The following is a 14,981-nucleotide window of genomic DNA, read 5'->3' as shown; positions in this document are numbered from 1 at the left end:
TTTAGCAGAGCAAAACAGACTTTGCTACTGTGGTAAACACGTAAGAACTTTTTGGATATTGGCTGTCCGAATAAGAGATCATACCTGTAATGGCTTTTCATACAAAGACAAGTCATAAGCCAACAAAGGAATGTTCTTAATATCCGTTTATGCATTTTTTTGACACCAATGAATAAAGTAATAATGTTTGCATATCCCACTGTCTTATCATGTAGACTACCAAACAAGCATATTCAAATAGAACGGTTTTTAGTATATAAGAATGTAATAATCACAGTTCTGAATAGTAATACATTGAAAAATTTAAAAAATTAAAAAAAGGACAGGACTTTGTATTGTGCGTGCATAAGAAAGGCAATAAAATATGTGCTTTAATACAATTTAATATAAATAATAAAAAAACAGGAAATTACTTTTCAACAGATAAAAGAACGGCGCTTTGAAATTATTAAATATGTTTTAAATAACTAATTTTTCTGTTAGTGAAGGAACAGGTTGTAATAGGAGAATAAATGTATCCTTTACTGAAAATAAAGGAATTGGGAAATATTTAAATAATACTGACAACTTAGATTATTTAAAAAGAAGCACTGCAAATCGAAAGTGTGATTTGTTTTTATATTACATTACAACATTTTAAAAGGATTATTTTCCAGAAAAGAAAAGTGCGTATTGGAAATCTTAAGGTGCCCATACACTACTCGATTCTCGTACGAGAATCGCGGGAAATCCCGCGGTCGTACGAGAATCGAGCAGTGTGAACGAAGACGGGCGACCGTTTTTACTGTACGGTTGCACGTCTTTTGTCGAACCAGCATGCTCGAAAAGCCGCCGAGAATCGTATGATTGTCAGCGGGTTTCTAGCCTGCTCGTTCGACAGCTGTGGAACGGGCCGGTCTGCGCACACGCACACTGCCCGTTCTGCATTGCGGTCATCGGAAACCCCGCTTTCGATGATCGCAAGTACGATCTGCCCGTCCAAGGTGGGCAGATCGTACGAGCTTTCAATAAGCATACGACCATCGCAAGACAAAAGTCTTGCGATGGTCGTAAGGTGTATGGGCACCTACAAAGTAAAGTGCATTCCTTATATGCAACAACAGGAGCCTCTTATGCATTAATTGCATCATTCTTGCCATGTGTTTTGGTGGGTTTTTGCAAACAAAAATGCAGGAATCAAACACCACCACTTTCTCTGCTCTCCACCTCACTGTGTTATATCCCCCACCCATCTGCCTGCCTTTACAAGATTACATTCTTCTTGTACTTTGCCACTTCTCTCCCTCTTAATTCTCCTCCTAAGGCCCAGGGCCATGCTTATAATGAGGCAGCCTGAAACGGTTGCCTCAGCGGCCATCCATTGGGTCACACGGGGGCCTCTTTCCAGCCAGAGAATCCCAGGTTGCTAAGAGCTAGAAACCTGTGATGCTCTGGCCAGCATCCCACATAGCTCCTGTCATCCAGTGATGTCAGTGAGCTGGGTGGAACACAGCATAGCATACCACCCCCCATAACATGCAGTAACAGCAACCAACTCCCCCCCCCCCTCCTCGCCTCAGGCGGTGAATATACTAGGGAAACCTCTGCTAAGGCCCCACTGCAGTACACAGACAATCAGGGCCGGATTTACTCTCACTGCTGCCACAAGGCCAGGTTCCTCAGTGCGCCCCCATACCTGCCAAACCCCCATGGAGAATGACAGACCTGGAGGCTGCAAACATGTGAGCTCGGTGACATCTCTGGGATCACTTGTACAAAACAAGCGGCGGCTTCCCCGCTGTACATTTAGCTCAGCTTGCCCAAAGCAGTGCTAAATGTAGAAAACAGCTACACGCCCGGCTCCGGGACCGCATGGCCCGTGCATCAGGAGATAGGAATTCCACACCCCAGCTGCCCCTCTACTCCCTGCTGCCCCAAGGCCGGGCCTTGGTTGGCCTTGTGGGAAATCCGGCCCTGCAAACAATGGAGTGATTGCTCCACTTACAGTACACTGCATATGTAGCACACATCACATACACAGTCAGAGCACATACAGTAAGAACACAGGGACAGGGAATGCAAGGAATACTCAGAGAACACATACACTGCACACATGATCAAAGCACACACAGTGCACACACAAAAATGCATACACAGGCACAGCACAAACAGTCAGAGATCTCGCACACAAAGCATGCACAAAGTGAGCAAATACAATCAAATTACACACAACAGAAATAGCTTGCACAGTCAGAGCATGCAAAACAGACAGGACAAACACAGCACATGCAACCAGAGATGTACAACCAACAAATAATACTGATTCTAAAGGTGCACACATAATATTCGTAAACTTAGAGACTACAATTATATCATCAGAAAATGTCCTTAAAAAAACCACATGTCATACAAAAGAGATGCTCCAATTTCCACCTTTCATCTCTATATCAGAACAGAGAGGAGCATTTGCTCTGACATAGTGTATCAGACCTCTTTAATGATAAAATCAAATAGATAAAATGCACTCACAATTAGAAACCTTCTACAGGTCATATAGCAGAGAAGATAGACATAAAGGCTGTGGCTTAATAGAACTTGCAAGCAGCGTAGATGAAACTAGGCATTGATCTGCAGAGGAAAACGAAAGCCAATATATGGATAAAGACATTATCTCTCACTCGAGTCTTCCATGCAACTCCCGTCAGCCGTAACGTCTCCTCTGCGTGTGTCCGCAAGCTCGGCCGTCAGGAATGCATTTCGAGGTAAATACCTAACCCTTTAAGTAGGTTGATAAAGTTATATGGAATTATTTCTGTCGGATTTTGGTTTATTTACCTCATTTTTAAAGGAGAATTATGAGGCGAGTGATTTCCACTCAGCCTCGTAATCTGAGCTGACCTGTGACAATGAAATTGTTACAGGTCGGCTCACTAGATCAGGAAGTGAGCGAACACATACCATCGCTCGCTCACTTCTCGATCTATCTCTGCAGAGAGCCGTGACTGTTTGGCGTCTGAATAAACCGCGATCTGTAGCTCGCGGTATACTGAGCTTTGGGTCACGGAAGAACGCTAGTTTGTGCTCTCCCGTGACCCTTAGGAGAACTATGCAGAAAAGCCCTGACTCCATAGTTCTCCTTTAAGTTGTATTTGGCAGTGATGTGACCATAGAGCCTCATTCACGCCCATCTTGACCAAAGCAGGGGTGTGTCTGTTTACATATGTGGGCATGCTTACACACATTGGGGAAGCATGTTGCCTGTCTGTGGCTTACATCACACAGATCAGGTAGGTGGACAGCTGCAGTTTTGACAGCAAGGCTCCAGCTGGGAACTGCAGTCAATCAATAAAGGCTGGGCTAAGTGGGGGGCATGGCGGCAAACTAACTAAGGGAAATACAGGCACACCATGTGTCGGCACATCATCCTGTAACCCTCTTTAGACACCATTTACACTGAGCTATTTGTAGCGTGATTTCAGCTAAAAAATTGCTCAAATATCAGCTCAATGCAGCTCAATGTAGCTTGTCCAATGCATTTCAATGGAGCTGTTTGCATCTCACAGTGTAATGTCGCCTGTAACTGGTAGCTCAAGCTTGTCGCTTTAACATGACCTATTTTTCGTCGGATTTCGTGCGATTTGGTCCAATAGACTTCAATGGTGTAGCTCAATGCCGCATGAATTTGAGCGACATTGCGTGACATTGTTGCGCTACAGAAGTGTCACTTTTGCACAGAAATATAAGCAGGAAACAGGAAGAGGAATTATGTCACATCAAGACCACTTTTGATACAGCCCAATGTAGCAGCTACGAAGTCAATGCCAAAACTAGCGCTACGTAGAGCGACAATATGTGCACTGTAGCTCAATGTAGCTCAATGTCTCTCAAAGTCGCTCTGCTTAAATCAGTGCTTTTTCTCATGTAGCTAAGTGTGAAGGGGGTCTTAGAGATCCCTAGGATGCAAAATGACCACACCAGCACAGGTGTGCTTCAAAGCTTGGTGTGGTGTCAGTTTGAAGCAGGAGCCAAGAACTCTCAGGGTCACCAGGTATTTAACAGCACAAAACAATGTTTAAAAAATCCCAGACTACATTTATGAAGAGCTATATGAATAGCCCAACACGTACAAGAAATCGTAATATTTGGAGTAACATACACTTTGAATTTTAAGTGTTGGTAATGTTAAGGCATATCATATATTTGGAAGGGAGATTAAGGTACTTCTTTCCTTCTAATAACAATGACAGGCCAATGGGAATCCAATTTAACAATCATAATGCTGCTGGATATGACTGGCACAGATACTGGGGTGATACATGCTGGGGTTTATTATTGCAGTCACTGTCACCAATGCTGGGGGTTATTACTGCAGTCACTGGTGCCATTGTTGGGGGGTTATTACTGCAGTCACTGGTGCCATTGTTGGGGGGTTATTACTGCAGTCACTGGCACCATTGCTGGGGTTATTTTTGTGGTCACTTACACCTATTAAGACTAGTGAGTTCGACTCGAACATTGGCAGTTTGTGTGTTCGGTGAACACACAAACTGTCAGGGAATTCGGCGGGCTATTCGCCCACCATGCACCCCGCACAAGACACTGTGCCTTGTGAGCCCTGATTGGCTAAAGCCTTGCACCTGACCACAGGTCAGGTGCAAGACTTTGCCCAATCAGGGCACAGAGAACTGTGAGAGCCAGGACTGGGCAAAGTCATGAAGACTCTGCCCAATCATGGCTAACCTGTTACAACTGTAAACAGTTGGGCGGAGCTAGCTGTCACTGCTAGCTCCGCCCAGTTGTTTATAAGTTGCCGGCATCTGTTAAAATGGCATTCTGTGGCGGGTGTTCGTTGCAGCGACGGGACGGCGGGCGTCGTTTTTTTGTTTTTTTAATTACTTTTCTATTTATTTTTTATTGCTTTATTTTTTATTTTGTTGTCATCGTGGACAATGCTGGACGTCGTGATTGACGCTGGATTAGATTGTAAGCCCTCGCGGGCAGGGCCCTCCTTACCATCTTGTCTTGAATTGTATTGTAATGTCTTACTTATATTGTAAAACACTGCGCAAACTGTTGGCGCTATATAAATCCTGTATAACAATAATAAATATTAATAATTACATCAGTGGATCCATTTTTTTTTTTTAAAGTCTGGCCTTTTTTAAAAAAACTCTTATTCAACCCTTTCGTGAATGGGTAAGGGTACAAGTAGCCCTTACTCATTCACAAGGGGGGCACATCTGGGTGCCCCTTTATTAAAGCGTTACCCTGATGTGAATAAGCCCCCTGCCCACATCCCGACAACCAACGCACCAGGGCTTGTGGGGAAGAGGCTTTTGTCCCCATTTGCACTGGGACAAGGTTATTTTCCAGGGGTGGCCCTGAAAATGCACCTCCCAGTGTCGAGGGCATGTGGCCTGGTATCGCAGGGAGGGGCACTTGCTCGTCCCTCCCCCCCTTTCCTGCCCTGTCAGGCCTGTGCCCGGTCTGGTATGGAATTTTAGGGAGGACCCCACATTTTATTTTCCCTGAGGGATGGGCTCAGGTGCAGTCCAAACCTGGTTCAAACCTGAGCTCCTCTAAACAAGAACCTCCACCCAATCAGCTGTGATATGTGCATTCCACGCCCTGCAGCTTGCATGGAAGCAAAGTGGGGGGTTGCTAGTGCTGATGTCATTCAGCGTATATGGCCACATTGCCATATTAGGTAAATGTAATTAAAATATATAATATAAATATAGGCATGTTAGCATATAAGGTCATATAAGGTCAATTACTTCACTGTGTCCTGCCCCTTTGCTTACATCAAGCTCCCCCACCCACAGCTGGTTGGGCGGCATGCAAGGAGCTTCCTTCTGTGTTCGGGAGAAGCTCCTTCAGGGTTCAGAGGAACTCAGGTTCAGACCAAACCCTACTAAAAACCTTGCACACAGGCCCACTGCTTTCAGGAAATACTCCTGCATGGAATTTTGCCCACAGCAAATATATTACAGTTGTACTATTCATTTCAGGCAAAAATTAGTGCAAGAATCTGATTGGCTGCTGTGTGACAACAAAACCACATTTCATTTCCTCCAGATTTATACAGTACCTGGAGCTGTGACACATTCAGTCTAGTTATCTTCAAAGCATAAAAGGTGGACACTTTGAAAATATCTCTGATATGTTTTTCTCAGTTATTTTCCAGTAGATAGGGGCATGTTTTTATGCACATAGCTAGCCTTTAAAATTAGAGAGAAAGGAAGCAGGTCACTTATCTCTTGCTTTTTTCTTGAAATGTAAATGCCTTTGACACCCTTTGTTTTGGTAATATTTATCTATCTTATTTAAAAAAAATCTCTTGTCTTGTTTTAAAGCCTTGTCACTATTGTCGTTTTCTGATGATGCTTTCTGCGGCTCAGCCTAATTATCTGGTCAAAGGGCTATACAACCAAGAGATAGAGAAAGTTAACGTTTAACCTGCGAGGATTGTAAACCAAACCTGGGGCCAATGAACCTTTGGAGTTTGATATGATTAAGGGATAACCAGAGGTACACGTCTCAAATTCACCATAATCAAGCAGAACCTGCTGGTGGTGATCTCTGAAATTGCTCAGGTAAGCTTCGAGCTTATTCTAAACCTGTAAAATAGATCTTTAAACAGTGAAGCTAGCATAAAAAGTCTGTAAAACAAAATGTGTACACAACTGTAATCTTGAACGCTGCATTTTCGGAATCATCAGAACTGTATGAATGGTTTCTCTTCGTGTAAACAATATGTTGTGTAAAAAAAACTGCATGTTTGCTATACATAATATATGTTATAGTATTTTACATTGTGAGAAAGGCAACAAGCATCTTTGAATGCTCAGATCTGAAATCAAATGGATAACAGATGCATAATTTTAAATTGTCATGTAATTAATTCAAATAAACATTTTCATACAGTCATTTTTTAAGTTGAACATAATGTCATAGACTTCTTGATAACTGCACCTAAAATAATAATAATCATAATAATCATAATAATAATATAACAAGACCATCCTGACATTTTCTCAGCTACAAATAAACATTTGTAAATGTGTAAACATATTCAGTTTTATTGTATGGGGTTACCAATGCTGTTTGTATATATATTTAGCCGTTTCGGTCTGTACCAGGTAAAAGAAAGAAAAAAGAGAGGTATAGTAATCAGAAATGCACCTTATTTTTCAGGCCGGCAATGTATCTTTGTAGTGAAATATAGATATATAAGCAGATATGAGGGTAAAGAATTAAAACAATAAAAAGGTTGTCTGATCTAATTTTAAATATGTAAGATATATATTTTTTTAATAATAAGATTTTTTTTTAATGTGGCGGTGCCATCCGCAGTCATTTCGAGCACCCATCTTCATCAAGTGGGAATCCCGGTAAGGAGTGCGGTATGGTTCCTGTTTCTGTCTTCTCAGCTATAACACACATTTATGTTTTGATTTTTAATGTCATGATTTTTTAAATCATATTTTATTTATTTTTATTTCATTTTGATCGAGAGTATGCATGGTTTAAAAGGAAATACTTAGCATATTTTGTATACATTAAATATGACATCCTTTTTCATATCCTTTTTAAATTTATAAATGTGCAAACACATTTAGTTTTATTGAATGGGGTTACTAATACAGGCCTAGGAAGGCAAATGCTGTTTGTTTATATATTTAACTTGCTGGTCTGTACTAAAGAAAAGTGTAAACAATCTGAATTGCAAATTTATGTTACAGTTATATTCACTCTACTACCTTATGCTTGAGGCCCGCAATGTATCTTTGCAGTGAAACAGAAATTTAAGCTGTAAAAAAAATAAACAAATAAAAAGCTTGTATGATCTAATTAGAAATATGTCGGATATAATTGTATTCCAATAATACATTTATGGGGCTAAAACCTGAATGAAACAACTTATTAAAATTGTTAACATAGATAAACTTTATATAGGGTGCAAAATCAGTGAGCTTAATTCATATATATATTTGTTTGCTCTGTTAATTATCAACTGAATTTATGGGGGTAAGAAAGCCACACATTAAAAATGATAATAGCTGTTCTGTAAAAAGGAATAAAGCTCTATGCATATGTTAATGCAAAATGCTACAGTCCACAAGGTTGGTGACCTCCTTTATCTATGTAATGATATGTAATACATATGAAGCAAGATTTTTTTTTATCCACTGTCAATAACAATAAAGTTACCAATAAATGGTGCAATTTTGCAAGTACACAGACAGGAATATATATAGTTTTAGTTATTAATTGTCTACAAATGCCAAGTATATACCCACAGTTTATGTATACATGCCACATGAGTCTAGCTATATACTGCTATACTATCTAAAGTGTCCATAACATGCAGTTGGCGATAAAAAAAAAACCCTCAATGTGGACTTAATGGTTAAAAAAATTAGTCACATTGTTATGTTATGCTAAATTGCACAGCAAATGCACATATAATAGTAAATATCTGTTTTGTGTTGATTTGTACAGTAATTACACATAGTGTAGTAAATATCTGGTATGCGTTAAACCACAACTAGCCGTGTGGTCAATCATATTTACATACTATAGTTTTCTCAGGGTGGATTGCAAGACTTGCTCTCTGATGATGTCACTAGTGTCATCCCTGAGCTCACTGGATATCAATCTGCACTGAATATTATTCAGCATTGGGAATCGGTTTTGTCATATATACAGGACAAAAGTCAATCTCTTAGGTGTAACATGGGATGATTGTCTGTCAAAGCCTTCTGTGCATGGTCATGATCATCCTAACACAGTAGGCCTGTGGAGTAACTCTTAACTTCAAATTGAAAATGTTTCTTTTTCTACTCATTGCTCCAATAGAAGCATCCTGATGTTATAGCTAAAAGTGTTGTACGTACTGACAAATGTATGTGATGCATTTGTGTATGTAGTGTTTATTTACACCACGGCTCAGAAGTATAAAGCCATTACCCTCCATTAGTGCTGGTTCACATCGGAGCCGTTGTGCTGTGTTGTGCAGCGGTGGCCAATGCAAACAGAAGGCAAGCATCCTTGGTTTCATTAGATGTAGTTCACACCTGTGCGCTGCGTTGTGTTGAGCTGCGTTAAAGTGTTGCAGGCATCATTATATCACAGCGCAATGCTGTCCAAGGCATTCACAATGCATCACAACGCAGGTAATGCTTAATATTTACTAAGTCGCTAACCAGAAATAGATATTCAGATCAGGAGTTGTGGCTTAACTTGCTGCATAGAAAAGTATCAAAGCCAGAGGATAAGCATGACAGGCAACCATTTTTGAAGATTAGCAATGGCATCCTACATTTTTCTCTTGGCACAGGCTTTTTTCAATGTGTCAGTACAGGTAGAGTTTGGTGCAGGTAGTTTTTCGCAGCCCTGACAGCAATGTCCTGCAATAGCCCCCCATCACTCTAAACCTCCATGCAACCCTAACACTAAATGTGCACAATTCCTCCCTGTAACCCTAACACTACATTTACACCAATCCTCCTTGTAACCTTGACAATAAATTCACACTAATCATCCCTGTTACCCTAACACTAAATTCACACTAATCCTCCCTGTAACCCTAACACTAAATGTACACAAATCCTCCCTGTAACCCTAACACTAAATGCACACAAATCCTCCCTATAACCCTAACACTAAATGTACACAAATCCTCCCTGTAACCCTAACACTAAATTTACATTAAGCCTCCCTGTAACCATAACACTACATTTACACCAATCCTCCTTGTAACCTTGACACTAAATTCACACTAATCCTCCCTGTTACCCTAACACTAAATTCACACTAATCCTCCCTGTAACCCTAACACTAAATTCACACTAATCCTCCCTGTAACCCTAACACTAAATGTACAGAAATCCTCCCTGTAACCCTAACACTAAATTTACATTAGGCCTCCCTGTAACCATAACACTACATTTACACCAATCTTACCTGTAACCCTGACACTAGATTTACACTAGATTTATACTAATCCTATTTGTAACCCTAACACAAAATTCAAACGAATCCTCCCTGTAACCCTAACACTAAATTTACATTAAGCCTCCCTGTAACCATAACACTACATTTACACCAATCTTTCCTGTAACCCTAACACTAAATTCACACTAATCCTCCCCCTAACCCTAACACTAAATTCACACTAATCCTCCCTTTAACCCTAACACTAAATTCACACTAATCCTCCCTGTAACCCTAACACTAAATTCACACTAATCCTCACTGCAACCCTAACACTAAATTCACACTAATCCTCCCCGTAACACTAAATTCACACTTATCCTCCCTGCAACCCTAACATTAACCATCAAACTAATATTCTCTGTGACTCTAACAATAACCAACACACTAAGCCTCCCTATAACACTAAGTCTCACATGAATCCTCCCTGTAACTCTTACACTAACCACCGTACTAACATTTCCTGAAACCCTAACACTAACTCTCACAATAAACTTCTCAGTGACCCTAATGCAAACTCTTCTTTAATCCTAACCATTACAACCCTGTCTTGAACCTTAGCAGTATCACCCTAACCTCAGGTACCACTGGTAGAATAAATTGCTTACAGTGTGTGTGTACATGTGTGTGTATATGTGTAGACCACAATGTTGAATTTAGTGAATTACAGAACTGACAAAGACATACAAAGATCTTGGGCACTCTGAAGGTTGTCTTATCACATGGTGCGAGATATCTAGATATAAGCACTGTTGACAATATCCAGCAGGACATGGTGAGGTAATCATATAGCACAGCTTGGAGACAGCACCACATGGGATGAACAGCATTATAACAACATATCTTACTGATTGAAGATAAGATACATCTGGATTATGAAGTAGGTGGTAGATGTAGACCAGTAAATAGAACAACGATAAGGATTACTAAATGATCTGCTTAAACCAGCGGTCACCAACCTTTCAGACCTCATGGACCACTAAATTCATCATTTTAAATCCCGCGGACCACTAATAAAAAATTTTCTAAAAATATATATATTCTCATATGTTTGGTTTCCTCATATATAAATATATTCTCATATGTGTGTGTGTATATATGTATACAATATATATACAAACATGCACATATGAGAATATATTTATATATAAGGAAACAATGCTTGAGTCAGTGAGAGGCAGCCCCCGGAGCCTCCGTGCCACTTCAATGACGGCCCAGCCTGCACGGCATCAGAAGGGCCGGGGGACTAGCAAAATTTTCTTGTGGACCACCGGTTGGCAACGGCTGGCTTAAACTATTTTGTCCGTGTTCAGTAAAATGGAAGGAAAAATCGTATTTATAACAGTAGCTAAGAAATCTACTTCTTCTGATCTTGATCACTGACCGATCCCAACTTACTGCGACTTTTGTCCTATTCGCTAAACAAGAAACCATAGAGCACCTAAGCAGAGAAAATTGACTTTTTGCTGATTAATTACAGAAATGTAAGAACATATTGGAACATTTCCATAAGTGATAATGAGCATATGCAACTCTTTTGCATTCCAGTTTTTACAAGGGTATACTGACATTTAATATTGAAGAAAATGAGGACAGGGGGGTGCCTTAAGGAATAGTTACACATTTGACCATCAAGAAAAAAAGTTCCACTCCACTCACCACTCACTAACTTTTTTAATTAACACTACACAGTTGTTAGGACTTTTGATGGATCATTAGTTTTTGGCACCAGGATCTCAGCCAGCATTTGCTTTTGCATTGGCACTGTTGACTTTCAGTGCACGATTAGTTTGGTACAAAAGCTGTTAAATTGGTAGGATGGGGGGGAGGGATTGATGTACGTGTTAAAAGTTTGTTTAAAAAGAATGTTAAGGTAGAGGAGTGTTAAATGTTAGGGGAAAGTTTTGACCTTTGTTAGATTGTCTGCAAAGCTGTTGTTTTTACTTCGCAGCATTGGACTCCCAGAGACTGAAGCTAGCATATCAAACTTTTATATCCTGTCTCTCCAAACATTTTCTCCATGTATATATTTATGTGAAATCGAAAAAAAAGCTAATTGATGTATTTAATCTTATGGAACTTTTACACTTTTCTGTAGAATTCCGGTCTCTAAAGTACATAATGGCAGAGCTGTTCATATGACTAAATATAACGAAGCTGTGAGAGTTGTTATGTAGATGAGTGAATGTTTACATTCTCCCTGCTGAAGAGAGAGCTCTACCAGGGGATGTGTTGGACCACACAGAAAGCAAGGGTTCAACTCTGCAGCTGCTTGCAGCAGACAAACTATTCTACTCAGGATGTGGCTACTAATGCTAAAAATGAATTGTAAGACTTTTATACATATTTTTGGTTTGATGTACATAGATTGTATTTGAATTTAAACTGAAAATTCTTTAATATTTAGAGTCTAGCCCACCACTTATCTTTGATTGATGCTCATGAGATAAGGGGTTATGAATTTTAGGGCCTCATGCACAAGGGGCTACTAGCAGCGGCTGAGTATTCTTGCAGCAGGAATGCCTTGTGGGTCCATACAGATGCTCCAGGATAGATGCTTGTCCCTGGATGCAGACAGATTGAGTCCAGGGACAAGCATCTATCCCAAACTGCAGCAAATCAATCAATGTATGATAACATGTGGACAGCCACTGACGGTGCGGCCATTGTCAGCCTGCCATTCACTTGAATGGGCATATCGGCCACATCTGTATGGACACACCTAGAATTACTTCCACAAGAATCCGCAGATTTTTGTCGCAGGAAGCATTAGTCGCAGCTAATAGCCCCGTGTACATGAGGCCTAGCAGTAGCCCGGCAGTGTTGATAAAAATACAATATTGCAATCTATGGATAATGACAGTAAATGGCAGGATAATAGCAAGACGTTTTGTTATTTTTCTTAACATAACAAATAGGGCAGAATCGTTGTTGTGCTCACTTGTTAAAAAAACAATATATTCCTGTTTAATGGCCAATAAATGTCATCAGCTGAAGACCTGACGAACATCAGCCTGGTCTTAATGGGAATACTGAAGTTTTTCAACAAGTATGTAACATGCTAACTGTTATGTGCACAAGGTTTGACCTGGTTATTGATTGCACCAGCTAAATGATGTCACGTGATATTTATACTATGACAGAAGCTGCCTGCTGCACAAAGTTCTTTATGAGAATAATAATGGCTCTGTCAACAGTATGGCTCGGTATTCAGGATGGCTTTCGGGGAATTCCGCTGCAGCAATTGATGAATAACTGTATGTCTATATATTTACAGATTATTATTGACATTTTAAACACTACCGTTTTAAAACTTTTTGGCAGTCCTTTTCATTAAATTCTCCCTTTGACATAAAACCTTTATATAAAGTTTAAAGTGGAACGCCATTCATATACTATCTATTAATGAATATTTCTATGAATCTATTTTAATCTATTTTAATCTATTCATCTATTTATTCATTTTTCGAAGCAAAAGCAGCACTTCTGTCTGCTGATCTTATGTTATTTTGTTTTTATTACTTTCTGGTTGCTGTTTATGATTTGTTCAGAACAGAACAGAGTCCAAATACATGTAAAGTTTCTGGAAAGATCTAACTGTACAATCATTAGCAGACTGTAGTACTTTTCTGGTAAGCATTGTGTATCAGTATTGTTAAGACATTTAAACATTGTTCCACTTATTTGTAAGTAGACTGTGGTCCCCTCCCGGGAATTTGGTGCCATGTTGCGGTCCTCCATCATTTGCTGGGGTAATTTTAACAAGGCAGACAACAGAAAAAGAATGCTCAGCAGATCAAATATGGTTTAGTGCACTTTCATGCTTTATTCATACACAGTAGGCAAGACAACAGATGTGTGCAGAGGGCTGTAGCCCATAGTTATCAATCAGTTTGCAGCTTCCTTAAAGTGACATTAAACCCTCAGATTTTTTAACATAAACCAATACTGTAATGTGTGCCTTACTGTAACCCATGGTAGTTTCCCGTCTCTTTGCTGCTTTTCCTTTTAAATCTGTATCTCTTCTCATGGTGGGCAGAACTTCTGTTTTGCAGCAGACTGCCTTGTCTCTGAAATGGATACATGGTGTCTGTGTGTAGGTTCACAACCTGAGCCAGCACTACAGGAAGAGGCACTCAGCTGCAAAGGGAAGTTCTCCCCAAGCATGAGAAGACATGAGGATTTAAAAGGAAGAGCAGCAAAGTGAAGGGAAACAACCATGGATTACAGTAAGGCACACATTATAGTATTGGTTTATGTTAAAAAATCTGAGGGTTTAATGTCACTTTAAGTCTGGACTGCAGTGGATCTCCAGGTGGGGGGAATATCCGTCAGTGTGACTGGAATATTACATACAGTTTTTATGGTTCTCCCAAGATGACAGATGGGAAAGAGGATGTGCCGTTCACTCATACATTGTGAATGTGCATGTCTGTGTTTCTTGGCAACCAGAAAGATTTGCAACAGTATGCTAATAAATGTCCAACCAGATTTTGGCCAGCTGATAAGACTCATAAAGGAGTTGCTGATGGCACCTTTACCCTGTCTCCTCTTTGCATGTCAGCATAACTCCTTGTTAGATAATGCATTCATAATAATTAAGTCAAGTTTATAGATACCATTTTGTTTTTATGTGCTCATATGTTTTATTAGGGAGCAAGTGAGGATGCACACAAAATAAAAATAAAAAGTTTGGTTACACGCAGGAAAATAAGCTCATTATATGGATAAATAACAATGTAGTTGATATAACTTAAAGTGGAATTAGAATCCATTATACAGTACATGCCTCCCCTACATCAGCATCTTTGGCTATCTTAATTGACCGGCCCAGGATGATATAACTCACACACATGTTCACAAGGGTTATTCACAAATTGTGTCTTGAGTCTTGGTTCTTATAAGGATCATATGTCTTTTTAGATGCCACCAACCACTTTTTCAGTGGTAACAATCAAGAAGGTTAGAAAATCGTAATCATTGATGCCCCCCCTCACCCCCCC

At 39.9% G+C, this 14,981-nt stretch overlaps 1 protein-coding gene across 2 annotated transcripts in view; it reads left to right on the top strand.

The window, feature by feature from the left end:
* Positions 1-6,493: 6,493 nt before the first annotated feature.
* The window catches only part of A1CF (APOBEC1 complementation factor), a 47,019-nt gene continuing 38,531 nt past the window's right edge, over positions 6,494-14,981 (top strand). For both annotated transcript variants that reach the window (XM_018568539.1, XM_018568531.1), the window contains exon 1: positions 6,494-6,575. The gene's annotated coding sequence lies outside the window, so the exon portion shown is untranslated. The remainder of the gene's footprint in view (positions 6,576-14,981) is intronic.

This window comes from Nanorana parkeri, unplaced genomic scaffold (assembly GCF_000935625.1).
Source record: "Nanorana parkeri isolate BGI_ZX_2015 unplaced genomic scaffold, ASM93562v1 scaffold32, whole genome shotgun sequence".
Classification (NCBI taxonomy): Eukaryota; Metazoa; Chordata; class Amphibia; order Anura; family Dicroglossidae; genus Nanorana; species Nanorana parkeri.
Note: the sequence above shows the minus strand (reverse complement) of the source record. Positions and strands in the feature narration are given on the sequence as shown.